The sequence below is a fragment of the Bactrocera neohumeralis genome, chromosome 3 (genome assembly GCF_024586455.1).
Source record: "Bactrocera neohumeralis isolate Rockhampton chromosome 3, APGP_CSIRO_Bneo_wtdbg2-racon-allhic-juicebox.fasta_v2, whole genome shotgun sequence".
NCBI lineage: Eukaryota > Metazoa > Arthropoda > Insecta > Diptera > Tephritidae > Bactrocera > Bactrocera neohumeralis.
The window spans coordinates 19091360-19114790 of NC_065920.1; the positions used below are offsets into that span (position 1 = coordinate 19091360).

General features: G+C 37.3%; 1 protein-coding gene across 1 annotated transcript in view; it reads right to left on the reverse strand.

Moving 5' to 3' along the window:
* Positions 1–23431, reverse strand: part of LOC126753944 (FAS-associated factor 2) — a 214147-nt gene that overhangs the window by 123200 nt on the left and 67516 nt on the right. The window lies entirely within an intron of this gene.

A 23431-nucleotide genomic window follows, 5' to 3' on the forward strand; every position in this document is an offset into this window, starting at 1 on the left:
ACGCTATTTGCCACATTCAAATTCGAAATCACAATTTTCGTAAGCATTTTTGCGGGTTGGACTCCACCCCCCACCAAGCCGGCTTCTACAAATCTTTGTTTTGCAGACGCCAAAAATGCAAACGGCAAGGCAAGGCAAGATGTCAGAGCACCGAATTGATTGTCAAACCACATAACTAGAAGCCGCAGATGAAAGCAGAGATACGGATAAAAAAGTAGCTAAATAAGAGGGAGGTGGAGGCGTGTGTATAAGAAGTGAAATGTGCTCGCATTACGAAGGCAATAAAAATGAGAATTTAACGCAAATCCTTAAAACAATTTACATATTCTGCAAATCGGATAACACCGAGTATACAGCGGAGTCAAGCGAGGGGTTCGTAACCGATAGCAGACACCGACATGAACACACACGCACAAACATATACTATATACTTGTATGTTTTTAGTAAGTAGAAGAGCAAAACTATGCGAGTGTTTTTGTTGTGAGCGTATGTTGGCTGTCAACAAGGCATTAACGCCTGTAAGTATGCTAGCGTTTTACTGTTTTTGTGCGCAAAATAGTTGCAAATGAAAGCAGTTTCATTGTCACTTTGCTGCATTCAAATTTATCCACTCAACGAATTCGATGGACAAGCCAAATGGTGTTTTCTACTCGTTTTTGTTTTTGTTTTTGTTTTCTCTTAGTTTTTCTTTTTTCTTTGTGATTTTGGTTTCATTTTTCGTTGCTTGTTTCGGTTCAGTGTTCTTGGCTAGCTCTTAAGCCAATTGCCGTTATGTGTCAGTGTGTGTAGTTTTGTATGTATATGTGTGCGAGTGTGTCTTGTTGTAATGCAATTGTGGGTACTGTTTATTGCTGCGTCACTTATCTGTTTGGATTTGCTTTTGATCTGTCGCAATGGACTGTTTTGTTGCATGCATTTCGCTTTATGGACTTTGCTCGTCGGATTTTGTGCTATTTATTTCATTAAGGTAGCTTTAAGGTTACAGTTTTGTATCTAATGCTGGATTTATGTGAGTGGAAATTCGAATGCCATAATAACTTATACAATTTAAGAAACATATATATCAAGGAAGGTACAATCTTCTTCAAGAGTCTACAACTGCTGATGTATGCCAATGACATCGATATAATTGACCATAACAACCGCCGTTTCGGGACAGTCGGGCCTAGGTAACCGGAACGGACTGGGATTTTTATCCGGCCAAGGACTGTCAACTCAGCAGAATTCTGCCGCTACAAAAACAACAATGATAACAACCGCGCCGTCCACGAGCAAAGATCAAATTCTACAACTCACTCGTCATCCCGTCCTGCGGTTCGGAGTAAGATTTAAGGACCTTTGCGTATTGGCCGCGGTGAATATCGCAGTCGATGAAACGATGATCTGTACGAGATATACGACGACATTGACATAGTTCCGCGAATTGGGAGACAACAGCTACGCTGGCTAGGTCATGTCATCCGAATCGATGAAAGCACTCCAGCTCTGAGGGTATTCGACACAGTACCCGCCGGAGGAAGCAAAGGAAGAGGAAGACCTCCACTCCACTCCACTCACTTGGAAAGATCAGGTGAAGAAGGACCTGGCTCCTCTTGGACTCTCCAATTGACGCATTTTAAACTCGGCCATAATCACATAAACGGTGTCTACGCCAATAAAGAATATATATCTTGTTAACTTTCTATTTCTGAGATATACGGAGATGTTGTTTTGATTTTCTATATTTTCAAACAAATTGAAAATGACTGTTGATTGTGTTCGCTCTCAAATGGACGGCAGATGTCAAATGTATGTTAAACGGAATCTGTCAGAATAATGCAAAAAAATAGCTGGTTAACCTATGTTTGTCAATTTCATACTTATGGCAGATGGTAACTATCTTAAAATTGTCAAAAGGATATTTGAACGTGCGTCAGACAAATGACTTTTGTATGTCAGTTGGAAACTATCAAACAGAGAGCAGCTGTCAAATGGAAGTAAAGAAAATGTCAAACGGACATCAAACGGTAATTGTCAAGATGTCAGGTGAATATCAGACAGTAAATGTCAAATGAACGTCGGGTAAGGCTGAACTCAGGCTACAAGTGGGATCAGAGCTAGCGGATAGTGGACGGCCTGTGCTAAGTAGGTTAGCTGCTTATAGTAATACACAGCCCCCGACAAAGAGCTGCAGGAGAGAAGGGCTTGGCTCAAAACGCCTCATTCTCCCAATAAAGCTCAGTCGAAGAGACGACTTTTATAAGCCTTTTTAAATAAGCGTCCACAACGCCCACCGAGGGTGTACCGAGAGAAAACGTACCCACGAGAAAGAGGCAACAAAGCGACGAGGAACAATACAGTGATCGGTACCAAAGTATGAAAGCAATCATCAGAATTGAGATTCTGATTTTTGTGTACTGGAAACCAGAAACGGACTAGTTTGATAAAGGGCTGTTGAGGGCAATTTCGGTCTCGTATGTAAGTATATAAGAGTCTTACCGAAATGGCTGGCAGGCTAATACTGTACTAACCTCTATCTCATTAAAACCCTGGCAGGTCTTCAAGTACGTTCAATGCCCGTCGCTATAATTTTTCGGTCGTACAGGTTCAGTTGAGACGAGCTCTTGATTTTGGTTCTGAACATAAGCTCCCATAAGGACTTGTGACAACCCCCGCGTGGCCTCTTTGCTTGCATAGATTCCCAAGGGGTTCATAGATGGCAACGTGCGGAGATAGCGGCACGCACTAGAACAATATGAATACAACTCAACAACAACAAAAACCTCAACAGAAAGAACTATCGTGCAAAAATTGAAGATGGCGATGGCAAAACAGAATAACATCAGCATGGATGTTGAGAATGGAAAGGTACAGCTAGACGAACTCTTCGACGTAATCAGGCGTTATGGCAGAAACTGGTTCATCGCAGAAAATGAGAAAAAAGGAGGGCATCTAAGCAGGCGCATCACAATCCCCGAGGCAATAACCTCGGAGCTGCGCGCGACAAGCCCTGTGGTGTTTCGAGAAACAGTGCGACCACGAAACGTCAAGAATGGCGATGGCAAAGAGCAAGGAAGACTCACGGAAACGAAGGAACGCAAAAGAAGGACAACAAGTGAGGAATATAGCTGCAAGTCATAAAATTGGCCCAAACAACAATCAGAGCCGTGGTGATACAGCCAACAGAAGGTTATAGCTAAGCGAAGGTCCTTAAGAATATTTGTAGCAGGGTAAATTTAAAGAAGTAGAGGTTAAGATCAAAGGAAATTTACTCATGACAACTGTCACACGTCTTCTTCTTCTTAATTGGCGTAGACACCGCTTACGCGATTATAGCCGAGTTAACAACAGCGCGCCAGTCGTTTCTCCTTTTCGCTACGTGGCGCCAATTGGATATTCCAAGCGTAGCCGGGTCCTTCTCCACTTGGTCCTTCGAGAAACAGTGGACCTTCCCGACGGGTACTGCGTCGAATACTTTCAGAGCTGGAGTGTTTTCATCCATCCGGACAACATGAGGAAGCCGCTGCCTTTTAATTCGCTGATGTCAATGTCGTCGTATATCTCGTACAGCTCATCAAGACCATAAATCTTTCGCAGAACTTTTCTCTCGAAAATTCGCAACGTCGACTCATCAGTTGTTGAAATCGTCCAATCCTCTGCACCATATAGCAGGACGGGACTGTCAGACGGGACTGTCACATGTCACATGCAAAAATAATATCAGACGGCAATTGTCAAATGGAAGTCAGGTGACAACTGTCAAACGGATGTCAGAAGAATTTCAGACAGATGTCAAAGAGCAGCTGTCAAATGGATGTCAGATGACTGTTAGAAGGCAGCTATTAATAGGTTGTTAAATAAATGTCAGATATAAGCAGTTATATGAAAGTCATTGAAAGGCTGTACCTCCTATATTAACGCTATTATCAATATATACAACAATTAAAATTTAACTTCAAAAGACAAGAATTTATAACTCTCCAACATTTAACGTAATTTAAAAAAAAAAAAATAACACCAACGGCATTCATTTATTTCTATTTCACATTCCACTAGATAATTTACAAACAAGTGTGCTTTGTCCTTTCATGTTTAGATGTGCCTTTAAAAGCTCGTCCACAAGGTGGCAATTACATTTACGCTTTTGCCACAAAATGCATTATGATCTAACAAATACAGTTATATTATTATATATATATAATATGTACATATGGCGCTGTATGGCGGTCATGCAACAATGCAAGTTGGTAATAAATTTAATTTATGATTTCTTTGATAAAAATGCGCAGAAATTGCAAGTATCTCGCTGTAAAGCTTCATTCAGAGGCGGAAGTCATGCAACGCAGCATCGTGGTGCGGCAAATGCGATTAATTTTTTAGAGCATGCCACAGGGTTTGCTGTTGCACAAATAAATTATATGAGCATAACTGTTGTATATTTGTTGGAAATTGCAAAAAGCTTTTTCTTGACCTCACTTAGGATATTTGTACACATATTATTAAAGTCAACAGCAAGAATGTGGAGCGAACCTGCAAACTATACTCTTCATCGACTTATACTACCTAGAGAGATCATGTCTCAGTTTCTACTTGGCATGAAATGTCTCAAATATTGAGTTCTTTTTTGAAAGCTTTACAAGACCTTAAAGTTCAAAGGCTGTGCCTCAAATGGAATGACACAGCTTTCGTGTTTTCCGCGACTTAAATTACCAAAGAGTATTTCTCAGCTTTCACATGGTATGTAATATCTTAACAATTAAATTTTTTGGAAAGATTTGTATGACGTAAAGCCTCAATAAACTGCAAGAAGCTCGAATATACTTTCTCGACTTAAACTGACTACTTGTTATGAAAAATTTCAGAATCTGAATTATCTCTCCCAATTGGTATGAAAAGTCTCTCTTCCTTTCCTAAGACAGTCGGCTCAACGTAAGTTAAACGGAACCGTACTTTTTATCCGGCCAAGGACTTTTAACTCGGCAGAATTTTTCCCGCTACAACAAGAAGACTTAAACTACCTATTTGATATGAAACATCTGAATATTTTCTGTGAAGCTCTGCGTGAACTTAAAGCTTCAAAAAGTTTCACTACAAAAGGACTCACTCTGCTTTTCCGAACCTTTTTTTGTAATGTTTCGGCTGGGAACATTAAATTAATTTCTTTAGAACACTAGTGAAATACTTTCAGTTCTATAATTATACAGATTTTGACACTGAGATATAGAAAATTCAGCGAAGAATTCTAAGTAAAGCTTGCTTGCTATAAATCGACAGACCCATCAGGTCAACGGCATTGAGACTTGGTCTCGGTAGTTCTGAGTTGTTCAAATTGAGTAGAAGCTCGTACTTAATGACAAGTTTTATGCTCTGAAGATTCGTAAGTTTCACTAATTCATAGACAATCATCATCCATTTAATAACACTATTTTTGCTGGCCGAAGGATGGCGGTCCACCACTTGCCGCCGCCTTTTAGCAATATAATTGAAACAGAAATAGGGAAATCTATCCTCACTTGAATTAACTTCAATCCTATCATCTAGTACTAAGTAGGAAAACGACTCTGAGTTTCTTCAAAGGCAACTGTTGAAAATTTTCGTTCCTGAAAAGTAAATTATAAAACATAAGGGATCGATTCTGGGGAAATAATCTTTACACGACTCTTTAAAATAAATTATTTAGAGAATCGTACGTCGACTGAGAAGACATGTTATTGTAGTCAAAAATAAATTAAACAACAAAGAATGTAGTTTTGAATGCAAACCTTGGGCGAATCAAGGCACGCGATTTCGGAGGTGTTTGTTTACAAATCTTGGAGCAACGCGGACGTGGCGTGTCTGAAAGAAGGAAAAAGCGATAGGAGAAGCGCAAAACCATAAAGAAATGGGAGGGGACATTTCGAATTCATGCCTACGGCTGGTCAACAAACGAACATAGTTAAATTTAGATGGGAACAAACATACAGTTCACCAAAGCAGATATAATTTCAAACAGCTGGCGTGAATGAACGAATGAATGGCTCAACTTGGGCGGCAGCGAACTTTGAAGGCGAAATTTAACAGTAAAAGTGAATGCTTACAAGAGGAAAGAAAGTGGAAGAGAGGGAAAAAGCTGGAGCACAGCCTATAGCATACACAGAAATAGGCAACCACGCGCATTTCAGCGCAGCGTACTTTTAGGCGTCTACCAGCGGCTGAGAGCCAAATACACATTTATTTATTTGCCTACCATTTGATGACCAAGAACCTGCGTCCACGAAAAATATACGGCTGCCATTTCGGCTCTACACAAGTGCGGTGTCATGCCGCTTGACATATTTACACGCCACTGTTCAAGTGTCGCACGCCCTTACTGACCGGCCAGCGCGCCTCGTTGTCTGCCCGGGCGAGCCGAATTCAAGGAGCGCGAGTTTTTTCAAGTGGAAAATTACTTTCGCAGCTTTATGATGCGGAAATTATATGAAAAGTCATGCAGCCGCAACAGTGGCAGCACCAGCAATGCTATACTTACCGGTGAGCTGGCATGCGCGCCTACAAGTAGGCAATGCTCTTGCGGTGGCTTGTTTGTTTGGCCATATGGTCACCGCCGATTGCCACAACGAAATGAGCATGTTTACGCGTGGTTTTTGGCACTCGAAATTGCCAATAAGCGAAGTTGAAAAGAAAAATACTTAAAAAGGAAATATGGCGGAAATCGGCAAGCAATGACACGCAATGTTGATTGCGGCAGCGCTGGCAGACATATCGCAACGGGCGTACCGTATGTTGCGACGCTCAAGTTTCCGCGAAGTAACTTAAGTTGTTATTGCTTGGGGCAAAGCTCTTGCCATTTGACGAGTGCGACATTTAGCCACTTCGCGCGGCTGCTTGGCTGCATCTGATATAGATGCTTCTATGTGTGTGGAAATGATTGTTTTTGTTGTGCTCTTGGCTTCGGTTGTCAAGTCAACTTTCACTTGTTTGTCTGGAAATTACTTGCTCGTAGATTATTCCAACTCTGCTGGGAGTCTGGCTGTCTATGTGTCTGCTTTGTCACCAAGTTGTGGGATATTTAATTTTGACAGCTATTGAAGGGCACAACGCTGCTAGGATCATTGAACTAATTATCAAATTATGTAATGTTGTATTATCATATTTAAGGCAATACCGAATTAGTTTTAACTGAAAACTATGACTTCGAATCCAGTTCGAGAAGCTGTCTTACAAAAACTGTTCTGAACTTAAAGATGAGGCATTATATGTATTATATAAAAATTTCAAAATCTAAGAATCACTAAACCATCCCAGGACCCAACCTTAACTTTACAAACGAAATAAACACTTCAAAAATTCTATAAAACCCAAAATTGGTCATTTTAAACTTTTGTTAGTAAAATACTATATAGAAGAAGATAGGCCTTATAGAATTTTAATACAGGTGTGGCACTAGAGGCTCCAAGTTAGGTCATACTGAAGAGCAGCAAGATGTAGTATTTTTGAAGCAGTTAAGAACTTTGTTCGTCTTGAGACAGCTATTAGCATCAATGATGATCTTAGCTGGAGATCTATCGAAGGATAACAATTGCTATTCCTATTATTACGGACTCTAAAGAAAATTAGGATGTAGAGCCCTTTCTCGACAGACAAAACTGTAGCTCCTAGTACTCTTTCTTCTCTATGGCGTTAGTTATGAAAGATTACAAATTAAGACTGCATCAGTTTTGAACAAGAACACACCTCAGTTCAAGCAAGCCTCAGCTTCCGATTGAGTTTTCATTCTTTGAAATGCATGTGGAACTGAATAGTGGTCGGGTTCCACATTTTAGCAGGAATATGATCAGTTAACCGGTACTCTACAGACCTATATAGATTCAAGATTTCCTTATCAATGATTTTTGGTCTCTTTGGTGCTCTCTTTTCTTTCACATAGATATTTCACTTCACATACTTTCTTTAGAGGTTTCAGGAAGAACAAACTAACTCTTCTAACCACAAATATATTCTCCATAAAAGTCAACAAGCAAAAATAGCGCTATAAACAGTTACGTTAAACAAATTATCCACACAATACCTATGTAGGCAGGTGATTTGATAATCGTAAGCAATCAATAGTGTAGCAAAATCTAAATAAGCTCACAAATTCCAACAACAATGGATGGCAACTATTACATTTAAGATGTTGAAAGCACACATACAAACATAGAAATGTATACGACTAATAAAATGGAGGCTGATTCGGTAATTTATCAAATAAAGTCAGCAACTGTGACAACAACAAGGTAAATAAACAGTTAGAGCGCAGTCAGGCGAAGAAAAATTGGAACCCACAGAGAGATTTTTTAAAATTCAAGCAGCAGACAGGTCATTAGAACGGCACCTATGTGGAATATAAGGAGGGATTTCGAAAGAAAAACATTTGGGGGACACAAGAAAACACACACACACAGACGTGTCTTTGAACATACGGGTATATAAACTTTTATTCCTAGATATGAGCAAATATTGAAAGAAGCCAAGTTGATATTAGGCCAAGCACGCAGGCGACGGCACACACACACACAAATGCAAACAAACTTATATGGTAGAAGACGAAGACGAAAAAGAAGGCGAGAAGCAGGCGAAGAAGCAGGCATTGCAAGCTCGACACACAAAGAATAACGGCATTTTCTTCTTGTGAATACGATGAGGTATGCATGGAGCGCCAACAGCACAAAGTCCCTAATCCAGGCCGAGGCTAAAGTTAAGGCTAAATTTGGTTTTCCTGCTTTAGGGAGTCAAGTGAAGAAAATGTGGCATTGGAGCCTCCTAATCAACACACACGAGTGCGCAGCGGGTGGTGAAATGAGTGAGCGGCGGGTGCCGCCGGAAGCCGAAGTGTAGGCAGCCGCGTCGGTGGTGGTGTTGATGACGGATTTCGTATGCCGAACACGTGCGAGACAACCAAATTGACTTGCTGGCATAAGAAGGCATTGGTGGGGGGTGAGAGTGGGTTGTAGTAGCATGAAAGCAAAAAAGTTTTCGTAGATGAGGAGGGGGTGGTTAAAGCAGAAAAAGTAAAAGTATAAGCTCAAGTATTTTCGTTTTTATTTAAACAAGATAAATTAAGTTTAAGGAATTAGGTGCAGTATAGATGTAAATCTAAACTTTTAAGTAAACATGTGGCTATGGCTTATATGTGGACCAGCATACTTATAGTAATGAGCTAGAAGCTTAAAATTGGTGTTCTTATTATTCACAATATTTTCATTTAAAAAAAAGAAGAAAAAAACTTTGAACTGTGATATCAAAATTCTAGAACAAAATCGGTTAAAAACTGCTTTCACTATGTATAAGTGCTCACTGTTTCCTTTAATAAACTTCCGCAGATTCAGAAGCATTTGTAAGGAGTTCAAATCGTATATTAAGGCTAGTTTTTGTTTACAAACCGACCCTCTGTAGACTTTGGTCTTTTTTTTATTGGATTATCCGGCTTTATACTGACCTAGTATGTCGTTTTATACGTCCAAAGGCTTCCTCCAAACTTTGGAAAAACATTCTCGAATATTTTGGATTATTAAGGATCCACACACCATCTCTTTGTTGATTTCAAAGCTGCTTTTGACAGCACGAAAAGGAGCTGCCTTTATGCCGCAATGTCTGAATTTGGTATGCCCGCAAAACTATTACGGCTGTGTAAACTGACGTTGAGCAAAACCAAAAGCTCCGTCGAACGAGGCTTTCAGACAAGGCAACTCAACAAGACAAGGCAATTGACAAGTAAAGTTTTCTCTCGACGAACAAAGACCAAACTCTACAAGTCACTAATCATACTCGTCCTGCTATATGATGCAGATAAAGGGACGCTGACAACATATGATGACGAGTTTTCGATAGAAAGGTTCTGCGTAAGATTTATGTTCCTTTTGTATTGGCAACGACGAATACTGCAGTCGATAAAACGTTGAGCTGTACAAGATTACGGCGGCAGTGACATATGTAGTTCAGCGAATAAAGAGACAGTGACTATGCTAGTTAGGTCATATCGTCCGAATGTATGAAAATGCTCCAGATGTGAAAGTATTGGACGCAGTACTTGCCGGGAGAAGCAGAAGAAGAAGAAGAGCTCCACTCCGTTAGAAAACCCAGGTGGAGGAGGGCTTTGGAAAACCCCAGAAGAAGATTAACTCACAAGAAGTATCCTCCATATTTGTTAGAGAGTTATTTCCTTTCCTAGATTTGTTCTAATTGCAGAGCTACCAGGCAGATAACTATTATTTCTTACAAGCTCATGTTCTACATATCTTTCAGAGTCCGCGATACTACTCTCAGTATATGCTTACATAGAGTAAATATAAATCGGCTAACGAATTGATGATATACTTGTATCTCATTCAGGCTTCAGAAGGTTGTAGTCTTCGATTATGATATGTTATGATTTTTGAACAATTCGAAGACCAAACTTAATGACTTCGTAGCAATCGAGCCATTTAGAGATGAGTTGTGAAATAAACAGTAAGATTTTACGGGAAGTGTGAGAAGAGTTATTCTTAAGAAGGTATGAAGATGATGAAGATAGTGTGAAATAACATATTTTATATGAAATTTGGAATCTAATTAAACACAGCTTATTTAAAATATATTATAAGACTATTTTCTATTTATTACAAATGAAGTATATAATTAAGAAAGTTTTATTTTTTCTTATAAAAATTACTTATAGATACTTTCTTCAAGATAACACAGTTCGTCTTAGCAAAAATAATGATAATACATAAAAGAAATGGATAAGTCAGTAAGTATTGTTTATATTTTAATAGAGCGATTTTGACCATGAACATATAGGAAATAAATTTCCTTTGCAAATATTCCATTCTATATGTGGTTTGGAGGAAAAATTATTAGAAATCTTCTTCCAAAAAGAATGTAATAGACCAAATTTATGTAAAACTCAATTCGGATCCACACAATTATTTAAATATAGTTTTTTCACTAAAAATGCATCAACTCTTTAAACAACCGTTCATCCTCTAGCCTCAAAACAACAAAACGAAATTTTGTGGCACTTTGCAAATTTTTATAGCTCTCTCCCTTAAATCTGGCATTACGTGCCACAAATGAGCGGTTGGCCGATTCCCTCTCGCCACACTCTAACGGCATTTTAATGTTAACACAATTATTTTGAACAGTAATCAATGATGAGCTGCTACAGTACGCATATACATCGAATTACGCATACATATATGTATGATAAACATATAAGCATTTCCAGGCCTTCTGTTATATGCGCACCATGGCGTATACGCAACCTCACATAACAGCATGGAAAACAAAATTTAAAATTTCCCCACAAATTTTATACGCTCGCGGCCAATGAAATTTTCAGCAAACGAAAAAAGATAAATAAACGCGCGGAAAATCGATTAAATTGTCAGTAAATGGGAGTGACACTATCTGCCGGCAAACATCGCTAAGCGGGTTACACACGCAACTCCCGGCGTAAGTGTGGGGTGATAAGGCCGCATAAATTTGGCGTGGTGTTGCCTGCGAGCGCAAATTGACTGTTATAAAAACAGTTTTTCGAAAATGTTATTTTGCCTGATTTTATGGCAGTTTTTGCATAGGCCTTTAGCATTGCACTTTGCATTCGGTTGTTGCTCCATTTCGGTGTGATTTTCGCTGTGATCGGTGTTAGTTTGCGTTTTCACGTGTCGGCCGTCGAGTTTGGAAATTTTCAGTTGACATTTTAATTTCGCGCATCATAACATAAAATGCTAAAGGTTATTTTCCCAGTGTTAACGCCGTTGCTGGAGGTTTTTTGAAGCGGAGGGTCCGCCAGTTTCGCTGTTCCGCCACAAGGGTGGGAAATGTAATTTAGAAAGCGTAGCGTACATAAATGCAATAAAGTGCCAATATGCTTGTGTTTTAGAATATTTAGTGGCAATTTTAGTAATTATTGAACTATTTTTCATTTTCAAATTTAGTGAGTACAGTTTGCAAGAAGAGGTGTTGGCCCTACCAAGCATTCAAATGGAACTTTACGATAATTATTACACAAATGATATTAGCGTATCTATTTTTCAAAAAAATAGTATTAACATCTGCACCGAAGCTATAAAATCCTTTACAGATGCATGGAGAATATAAATAGTTCTTTATCTTAATTTTGATCGATCAGTTAATATAGGAGCTATATGTTATGCCAGTCTGAACAACATAGTCGGAGATTGATTGCCTTGAACAATAATCGGTGACAAATTTTGTGAAAATTATCTTCATCAATAAAAAAGTTTTAAAAACAAGAACTTTGTTTGAATCGGTCGTATGGGAGGTCTATTTTTAAAGTGTTGTTGTTGTAGCGATAGAAAATATTCTTGGAGTTAATCGAGGAATGATGCCGAGTGAACAGTCCTTGGCCGAATAGAAGTAAGTTCTGCGGTGATGAGGTTAAATTTAGGTTTTATACGGATATAAAAAGAGAGAAAAAGATTCAATCTGCTAGGGCAGTTTAAATGGACCAGTCTCAGTCTTATTTGATCGCACCATATGAAACTGAAACTGTATCCAAGTTCAATTCATTATAACCACTACTTACTATATCATTAGGTAAACAAATTGGGACTGGGAAGCTTGAAATTCGATTAAGATGTAGGAATCATGCATACAATTCGGGTGAGCATCGAAATTGTGACTACACAGGGAAGGATATCAAATATCTCTAAATATGTAGTTTCTTTTAAAGAGAGATTACTTCCAATTTTCTTTTTGAGGGCTTATACAATTCAAAAATATATGTAAAAAATACGCATATTTTTCAATAATACGACAATCTATTCATAGATTAGAAATAGTGGGGCAGTATGACTGTATTTCTATAATTATGGTTACGAAGTTTCTTACCCTCACAGAATACTTGAGAAGTTCTCTGATGTTACACTCGCAGTATCAGTCTACAGCCAACTCTACAATTCACTTGCTGATTAATAACAGTACTCTTTTATAAATAAAAATTTCAATAACTCTCTCAATTATGCACTGAACTTTACGACACATGTGCACCTGTGGTTAATAGCCTAAACGTATGCAATACTCTACGATTAAAATTTCAAATTCAAACCTCAGTCGGTTTATTGCCAAAAGCGTCGTCGTGTCAAGCCGCGTAACGATGAAATGCTGAAAATTATTGCCAACTACTGTGGGAATAATAAAGTATCAAAAGCGACGCGAAGAATCATGCATAAACTTACATAAGAATACACACAACGCCATCTATTGAGCAGGAAGCGGAAATCGTTAGCATTTAACTGCCAGGCAACTGAAATAAACACAGCGACGAAGGTGAGATTTAAACGCAGATTTCAAAGGAGTAAACCGCGTGAAGCGCTTGACTGCCTTCGAGGAGCAGCTCGAGTAAATTGTGCAAATATATGTGTACATAGGTGTGTGTGTATTGACAACGAGCATGTGGCAATGCATAGAAGAAAGCAGCGTGAATTTTACGACTTTTCGGTTTTGAGAGAGCTGCCGTTAACGCGCGTCTAGGGTGACTAGCACATATGTGTGTCTGTGAGTAGTGTATGTGTGTGTGAGTATTAAAAACGTGTGTGAGTAAGGTATTTGTGTGAGTTTTGTACGCGTGTGTGTGTGTGCACCAGGTATATCGAATCACTCAGTGAGTCTGTTTGATACATCACAGCATGCCGACATTGATTTTGATTTTATTAGATTTCAATGTGAGATTTTCGCATTTCCTACAGTTGCTGCTGCTGCCACTGCTGTTAAAAAGGCGGTTGCTGGCAACTGTGACACTGAAGAGCACTTATCATAAAGCAAAGGTGTGGAGCTGTCATAAATCAAAAATGTGAAAAATCTAGATGGTTATATACAAACAACTATATATAAATAATATTTTCATAAGTGGTATGGGAGCGAGAAAATTAAAGGCATGATATTTTTGAACTTTTTTGTATTCAAGAAAATTTCCTACTTTCATATGGTATTTATTGTAGGTAGACTTCCGTTTTTCTAAAATCTTGCAGGCCTGAGCTTCAGTAATATTTCTGATAATTTTACCAGGAAGGTGCTCGCATTAAAAGCTTATCGGATTTTCTAAGAGGATTACCAAGCTTTGCTTCTATATTATTATTCTGAAGTTTTTCTTGTTGCTACTCGACAAATGATTCTACTCTTTCTAAGGCACTCACAAAAGGCTGTCGAATTTCAAAGTTTTTAAATTTTTAGAATATCGGAAATTGTCAGTGTCAGTGTCATGTAATTTTTCCTCGGATGAAATTGACAGAGAATTTCCTCATATGAGACAGACAAGAATATGCTTGTAATAAGATTTATCAATATTCGCAGTGGTTAAAAAGCTGCTTAAATTCTGGTCGTTTAAAAAATAAATGGCTTTCTTATATTTTATTCTATCGTTTAACCGAACTACCTGCCCGGTTAGTAGTACTTATTTCTTAGCTAGCAATAGCGATAGTCAACTTGTTATACCAAATGGAACTTGTTTTTATTAAGAGGTTATATACTTGTACAGTTAGAATTATCCAAAAATAGATTTTTGGTATTTTATTTTCTTAATTTTCCGGTGAATATTTCCGAAGTTACACGCAAATTTGAAAAGGAGTTTCATAGTGCTTGGAAGTACAAGGTCAAACTTCTATATATAACCACTTAAGCTTTGTTTTTGCATTATGTCTGGTTACGTCTAGCGGTTTTGGGTAGATTTATTTGAGGCAAGATGTAACCAAAATCATCGGAAAAGACCTAAACAAATAAGTGTAATAATTGTTGGTGACCTGTTAGTTAGATCTTACGACTGAACATTGCTTCAGTAATCATTTCAACTCAATTGTAAATTCATATTCAGCTCAAAATTTCTTGGATCTTAAATAGTGCAATAAAGAATTGGACAACAATAATAAAACTTGAGACAAATTCTCTTACGCAAAGAGGCTACGAAACACATGCTGAATACAGAATAAAAAGAGGCAGTTGTAGTTACAAAGCTTAGAATTATACCCTGGTTAGGTTAGGTTAGATTAAGAGGTCGATGCTAACCAAGACTTGCACAGCTTAGAACACCGATCCCTTGTGGTATCTAAAACCCCTATATAATTAATAATAAGACTCTCAACATCGCCATCCTATCGACAAAGCACTTGTAGCGTATCATAAATTTGTTAAGGTGGCTAATGTCAGTTTCGATTTCGCTGAAGGTAAGGCTGATGCAATATTTTAACCTCAGGTTATATACATTGGGACAAAAACGTACCCGGAAATTGAATTGAAATTCTCCGGGTAAATGGTATTTCAAAAAAATGTATTTTGCTGAGTTCTAAGGACTGATACAAATGTCGAACAAAGAATTTATTGCAAATTTTGTATGTAACCAAATTTTATGGGCGGAATCGGTGCGTATGTTGGAAAAGGCTTCTAATCAAAAATACAAGCCTACGGGTGGTACAAAGCCTTCAACGACGGAAGAAGGCCTCGTTCTGAACGACCTTCGACCTCTTCACCTGACGAAATATTTAAAAAAAAGTGAGGGATATTGGTCTTGAAAATCGTCAGGCAAGTGTTAGAGAGATGTCAAGAGAACTCGCATTCTCTCTCGCGTCCGTTTGAACGCTTTGAGTGGATATTTTGGGTATGAAACGCGTCCTTGCTCGACTCATCCCGATAAAGCTGATTTTTTTTCAAAAAGAGTACGATTGTGACCGAATTTAAAGTCAAAAACGCAATGAATATCATCGATCAACACCGTATTGACCAAATTTGGCTCCAAGTGATTTGTGACTTGTTCACCAAACAGAAATTGCCGTTCCATTGAACCCGTTTTCAGTCGATCGAAAGGATAAAACAAACTTCGCTGAATGAGCGGAAGGTCATGCCAAAAAGTGCTTATGAAAAGTATTTCGAGGACTGTAAAATCGTTAGCACAAGTGTATTACATCTGGTGGGGATTAAAATAAATATTGATGAATAATTGCATATTTTGCGATTTATTTACAATTTTCGGGTACTATTTTTGTCACAATGTCTATTTTATACTCTTAAATAAAGTAATATTTTACGTGGGTTCTCATTTAGCAGGAATATTTAATCCTGCTACTAAAGACGGCTTTTGAGATATAAGCACCAGTTTTCTTTAAACATCTCAACACAGATTTCACTGTGGTTAAGATATTTCGAAAAAAGCTGGGTAATAATAGTCTGCGTCATATTCATAAGATAAAAATATGAATATTTAGAAACACAAATTATATTATTCGCCTTTAAATAGAAATCTCACGCTACAATTTCCTTAATCGTCATGTCGAGGCAACACCCAGGTGAACGCGCAGAGACTTACGACAGTAGGTATATATCTTTAGTTACGCTTCAAAGCAACTCTGTTTCAAACATCACCAGAGAGTGAAAGTGACGTCTAAAATGCAACTTGACAATTGCTTTGCTTTTTTCCTAAGTGGGAGGACAAAAGTGGAAAAAGGAGAAAGTTGATTCGTAATTGATAGGAGCTACTTAATAAAAGGTGAACTACAACCAAATAAAATATTGTTAAATTTGAAGTTTAGGAAGGTATGTTAAGAGCAAAATTTTGTTACAGCTAACTTGGATCAGCAGGACTAACTTGAAGCAGCCAGCTGCGGACAGCAAATCATTTGCCATTTGTCGGCGCAGAGAAATGACTTTGCTGCGTGTCTGAGTGCAGTTTGCAGATGCTACATTTTTAATGCCGCACGTCTACAGCAAGAAAGGAAAGGAATGACCAAAATAAGCTTAGACAAGTGAACATGTGATGACGTGTGTACCTATGTACTATATTAGAGGTTAAAAATTTTAAAGTTTCTTTCAGACAGGTTATTTTAAAAGAAACTGCTTTACGCATTGTGTAAAATCGATCGAATGCAACGAAATTATGGTGCGCAACAAAATTCCGCCACACTTGCAGCGTACAGAGTGTATTTTGTTGGATTTATTTTGCATATATTCGAATGGGTGAAAATGTTACAAGGTTGCCACCTGTTTCAAAATTTCTCTTAAAAAAATAAAACTACAATATGACAATCAAAATAATATTTTTAATATGACTTACAATAGATAATATGCATGTATTCGAATGGTTGAAAATGTTACAAGGTTGCCACCTGTTTCAAAATTTCTCTCACAAAAATAAAAGTACAATATGACAATCAAAATAATATTTTTAATATGACTTACAATAGATAATATTTTTTTGGAGTGTTGCCACCTAATTAAATTAATTAATTTTCAAAATAAATTAAATAGTTCGATTTGAAAATCAAACGAAAAAAAGTAAGAAAATATTTCTGTTTGAATTATTTTTGAGAAGGATGATACATGATTGGACAACACAAAAAAGGACACCAGAGAGGTTGCCACCTATTTAAAAAACTCTCTTAAATGAATTAAATAGTTTAATATGAAAATTAAACTAAAGAAATTGAGGAAATATTTTGTTTGAATTATTTTTTAGAAGGATGCCACACGATTGGACACCACAAAAATGACAGAAGAGCGATTGCCACCTTTTTAAAAAAAATCATTTACCAAAATAAAAATAAAATATGGCAAGCGAACTAATATTTTTAATATAGCTTCCACTAAATAATATTTGGTGAAAAGTGTTGCCACCTAACTAAAATTTTTAATTTAATAAAATTTATAAGGCTTGCAAATAACTGCAACAAAGTAAATAGATTAAAAAAATATAAGGGAATTTGCTCTGGGGTTGCCACGTGTTTATTTTTGTTTTAATTAACTAAATTTTCAAAATAAATTAAAAAGTTTAATATGAAAATCATTTTAAAGAAATTAATTAAATATTTCTGTTTGAATTATTTTTGAGAAGGATGCCACATGTTTGAAAATAGCAAAAAAGAACACCAGAGAGATACATACATACATATGCGGATAAGCAATATTTGTAGTACTTATCTCCTTTTCATCCCAAAAGTACATTACTGTAATTTAATACTTAAAAACGGACCAAAAACAATTTTTTTATGAATGAAAATTTTTTGTATTTTTTTTTTCACTTCAAAACCTTTGCTAACTCCTCTTATATGCCCCACATACAGCAAATAGACATCAACGAAACTCAGGCATTCCATTACAATTAAGTTCGCTCTTTCAAATGAACTGCCGCCATACCTGCACCTCGCACGGTATATAATTTATTAGCAAAAGTTAATGAAATGAAAAATAAGCGCTCAACTCTACTCAGACTTGATATGTTACTTTTATGCTACGTTAATGAAGATATTTGGCGGAAGAATCCGAAAAAAAAACAACAACAATAAAAACGCAAACAAATGACGACCAAGTAGCTGACTAAATGGCTGACTGACTGACAATGCTTTGATTGATTACCGCTTGGCATGCAACAGTGTGTGAGTTGGAACTTATTAGGGTAGGATTTGGAAGGAGAGTGGGAATAGACATATGTGTAGATATGTATGCATAGATGAGTGAACGTAATGTTATGCTATATTTACACGGTGATAATTTTGTGAGACGTCTATATAAGCCCTTGTTGGAATTGAGTTAGCTGCTTACGCCGAGCACACACTGAGCGAGGAGTACTGAAGTGTATTAAGTATTTTTTGACAGTTAAAAGTCGAATCTTTTTTTTGAGACAAGCATTCCCGAGATCTTGATTTGACTTGAACTTACAAAAGTGAGTGGGGAAACTCACAAGGTGAAGTTCTCTCTCCTTTTTTATGGAGCCTGGCCCTTTAAAAAACTTGAAGAACGTCGGGCTGTCGGGTGATTGCCTATGCAGACGATGTAGCGCTTATGGTTAAAGGAAAGTTCCTGAGTATCGTTTACGAATTAACGCAGGAGTATCTTAGCGTCGTAAAAAATTGGGCAGTCGTAAATGATCTCGACCTCAAACCAAATAAAACCGAGATGGTTTTATTACTAGAAAATACAAGATGGTAGACATCTGTCTGCAACCGGCTGATACATCCTCGATAGGTAGCTTTCATGGAAGCCGAATATCGAAAAGAGGTCAAAGGCATCAACTGCCTTGTACTGTTTTTCAGAAGCCATTGGCAAAAGGTGGGATCTCTCACCGAAAGTGGCCCTCTGGCTCTACGAAACCATAGTCAAGTTCTATGAAGTCTTTATGTGGTGGAGGGCTCTAGAAAAGACCACACTTGCAAAGAAACTCGAAGGCGTTTAACGAGTGGAGCTAGTCAGCACGTGTGGTGCCGTATGGTCTACTGTAACGATGTCACTTAACTCTATCTTGCACATATTGCCCGTAGACATTGTCGGAAGTCACTCAGTTTGACTTTATACTGGATCACTTAGATCATGGACCGAACCGAACTGTGGCGGCTTCTTCTCTGACCACATACCGGCGAGTGAGTTGTGTGTGGTAAGAAGACGTTGGAGGAGAGGATCTTCTTTACGGATGGGATGGGCTCTCAAAGCCAGCTTCAGACTTCCTGCCTATTGCAGGTTTTTGGTTGCAGGAGTAGGGTAGATTACTGTCTTCAGAGAAGTGATCATCCACCCATATAGCAGAGTAGTCTATCTGAAACTCATTAACAGAGCTTCAGGGCTGACTTCCTGACTATTGCAGTGATTTTCCAGGAATTCGAGGTTGACAGTAAAAAAAACACACTAGAACATTAAGGATAGAACGTAGATGTGCAGCGATCTACTATTAGATAACTTCTATCTGGGTCACCATCGGTACATGCGCCGTCGCAAAAACCTTTTGGCCCAAGGACGATCGCAAGAAATCTAGTGATCTCTTTGCCTACAGTAAGGCTACCCTTTCCCTAGTTGTGGGTATGGGAATACTACCAGACGCCATCTGCAGAAGCTGTATGGAAGAACATGAAATGGAGAATATTCGACACTTCTTTCTTGACTGTCCCGCGTTCGGGAGGTCAAGACTTAAACTCTTGGGAGCGCATACCTTCAGACATCCCATCGCACTGTCGGGAATGGAAATTAAACGCCTGGAAAAAGATTTTTATGATATCTCTAAATATTAGTTTAAAGATCACTTGATCGATTTTTACACATACAAGTCTCCAAATTTTCTGCACTCTTATTTCATTCCTACTACATGTTTGATTTCCTACAGGGTAGTTAATGAAATCAACCCACATTAGTATCACTGTTTATTCGCTTGGAATTTATTAAGAAGTGCAGTGCGAGTAGAGACATCACAGTAAAGGAAATAAATGGAGACTTCACGCACCAACTCAGGCACATTGCTAGCGTATTAATGCGGTCATAAATGTTTGTTGCCATTTTGTTGCTGTTAAATGGCAAATATTAATAAAACAAAATAAACATTAGCAAAAGAGCATATGAGAGTATTTATTATGTTGCAAGTTGTTGCGAATTCGCACATTTTATTTTTGTATGTATAGCCACACATATGAAAGTGTGGGAAGGGAAAATAATGTATTTTTATGATTGAAGAGAAAAAAGAAGTGCTGCGAAGTCAATTTTGGAGCGAAAATTAAGTGTGAAATCATTTTTGTGTTGCAAACTTTTTCATTTGTGAGAATAAAAGTCAGTGAATGATTGTGTTGCTGAGGCTAATAACTTTTGTTCTTAATGTGGCACAAAAATGTTATACTACTTACAGCGGGATGGTAGGAAATTTTTACCTTAATGACACTTATTGATTGCAGCTGATGGGAAAAATAATTAAGAATATATAAATATGCTTCAAGTTATTGATTCCATCGGCTTAATAGCAAAGTACTACTCTCGAAGTACTTGCAAGGCTTAAGAGAATTTCAGTCTGCCTTTCAAGACAAGGAATGTCCCTCAAGGCTAGATCGAAAATGTAAGAAAAATATATTTTTTATCCCATCAAAACTATAAATCATTTGTGGTGACACTCAAATCATATAAATATTAACTTCACTGGCTCCTTGCAGTAAAATAAGTTTTTCCCGCTGCATTTCTTTCTGCTGTATGTGTTAATTAATAATTGATTTATGTGATTTTTAATGCAAAAGTTCATCGTTTCCGTATGAGACAAAATTTATGAGGACAAATGACAAATGACGATTGTGCAGAAATTCTTTAAGACACATAAAGTTTATAGGAAAAAGTTTCAGTTTCTCTGACTCCTGTTCTATTATTGAGGAAGCATCTGATTTTAGTTGTTGCTTTTGTTTGCTTTATAATGACACTTATAGGGGTAATATGGCAATATTTATAAAATAGAAAACTTCTGAATCGTGATATTTCGACGGGCTCACCTTATGAGGAAAGGAATATCATTTGAATTGGTGGGTAGGTAGTGACCTTAAAATAGTGCACTTGCGATCTATTTTATGATGTATGTATATACAATATTTGAGGATTTTAAGTAACACTTAAGAAGTGCTTGTTGACGCAAAACCTGCTGTTTTTTCATTTTTTTTTCTCGGAAAGTATAAGGAAAAAGTTTATTGAAACTTCACAAATTTTTTTTGGGGATCCACGAAAAGAGGTGTAGTGGTATACCGAACATTGGCAAAAAATCGGCGGAGACTTGTACTCATAAAGGAGGTCTTAGAGTAGGTATTTTCTTAATTTGTACCCATTTGCATGGTACTAGACGAAGGAGAAAACATGAAGAATGCAAAAATTGTTAACTTTTTAGAAAAAAAACTAGATTTTTGGCTCGTTTTTGTTACTAATTATTTTTGAGAAAGCGCTCTTGAGACTGCTTGAAAAAACAGATTTTAACTCGAAATGTTGAGAGCGGTTTAAAAAACAAAATACATGTGTCTATCTGAATATGCAGAAAATAAAAGATTTTTTAATCTCACAAGATGCAAATCCCCCTTGATCTCTTTATCAAGACAATAAACAGTATCTACAACTTTTCGTCTGCAATCGGAATTGAATTGATTTCCATACTCTTTACAGCCAAGAAAAAAGAAAAAAGACATGATATAAGGCAAAGTTAGTGGTTTTAGGGCTTAGCAAAAACCCAAATCTTTCAATAAAGCATCTAAGTGGTATGTAAGGTTAGTTGACTAATATCATTCAAGCATCTATAAACTTGGAGTAGATGACAACTTTCGGAAAAAAACTCAAAATGAATTGAGCTAGACACCTTTTCTAGATACTAATGATATTTAGCGATTTGTATTCAAATCTCAAGCTATATAACCTTTGATTTTCACTAATCCAATAATCTGAATAGGACAAAAATGGAGCGAAACTTTAGTGAGATCATATATCAATTGTGAATCTTAACTGTACGCACAGCATACAACATTATCGACAAGAGCTGAAAAGCGAAGGTCATCAAAAATGAAATCAATTGCTCTAAGTAAGAGATTGCAAAAGAACCTGGAAAGCACGTTGAAATGAAACAGCAGAAACGACTACTAGAAAAGCTGATTATTACACCGAAAAATGAGGAGGAAAACAGAAATATTACAAAGGAGTAACAGCAAAAATATCAAGACTAAAAAAGTATTTAATGAATTTAATGATAGATAAGAAAAGGGGAAGGTCCATTACAGGACGCTAGTAGGCTTAGAGTAAAAATCATCATCCACTATGGCTAACCATTAGTATTGAAACAATAGTCAAGGTTATAGGTTAGGTTAGATTAGGTAAGGAGGCTGATTTCTTGAATCCACGACTTATTCCACTTTGACTGCTAGAGATGCTTGTCCGTTGCGATGACGACCGTCGCATATCGGCCAACGGCCCAGAGTTTGCTTCAAATTTATTGATTTATATCTAATATCAATCCCCGCCAATTTACCAAGTTCGTACAATTTAAGAAAACCGAGATGCTGGAATTAACTTGGCAAATTCTGAACAGCTGAATCACTTTAAAATCACTGCGTGAGTGTCAATGGGGTAGTGACCAGTTAGGACGCATATCATCGCGAAAATGAGAGCTAAGAGCTACCAGTGCAATGGACATTTTACGGTTTACTCTGGGCTAGAAAGCTTTCTTAACCCCAAAAGTGCTTGTTACTGCCGAATGTTTGCTAAGCTCGCGGGAAGCCTAGCTATCTAGCGTCCGAGTGCTCGAACGCAGGGGAAACCCCTGGGCCATATCCCACCAATGTATTACAACAAATTCTGCAAAAATCTATCCATAATTATTCTAACAATATAAATGAGGGGAAAAGATCATAGAGAGGATTGTTTTTTAGTAGAACGGATCGTGCGTGAATGACTTGGGTGTAGGATTTTTTGTTGTTCCGACAAAGAGGCCTGGATAATAACATTGCTTAACATTATGTAGCAGACAAACTAGGCAGAATTATATAACCTCTTCTTATTGTGAAAATAGGTGAACGTTCTCGGTTGATCTTTCGACTAGAGATATAAAAAATTTGCAGTTATTATTTTTTAAAAATATAATTGAAGGAGTATTTGGAGATACTATCTGGAAAATTCATAATTTTTTACATAAATATTTCATTGCAAATAACTTTGGAGTACATTTTCAAATGCCTAACAGAA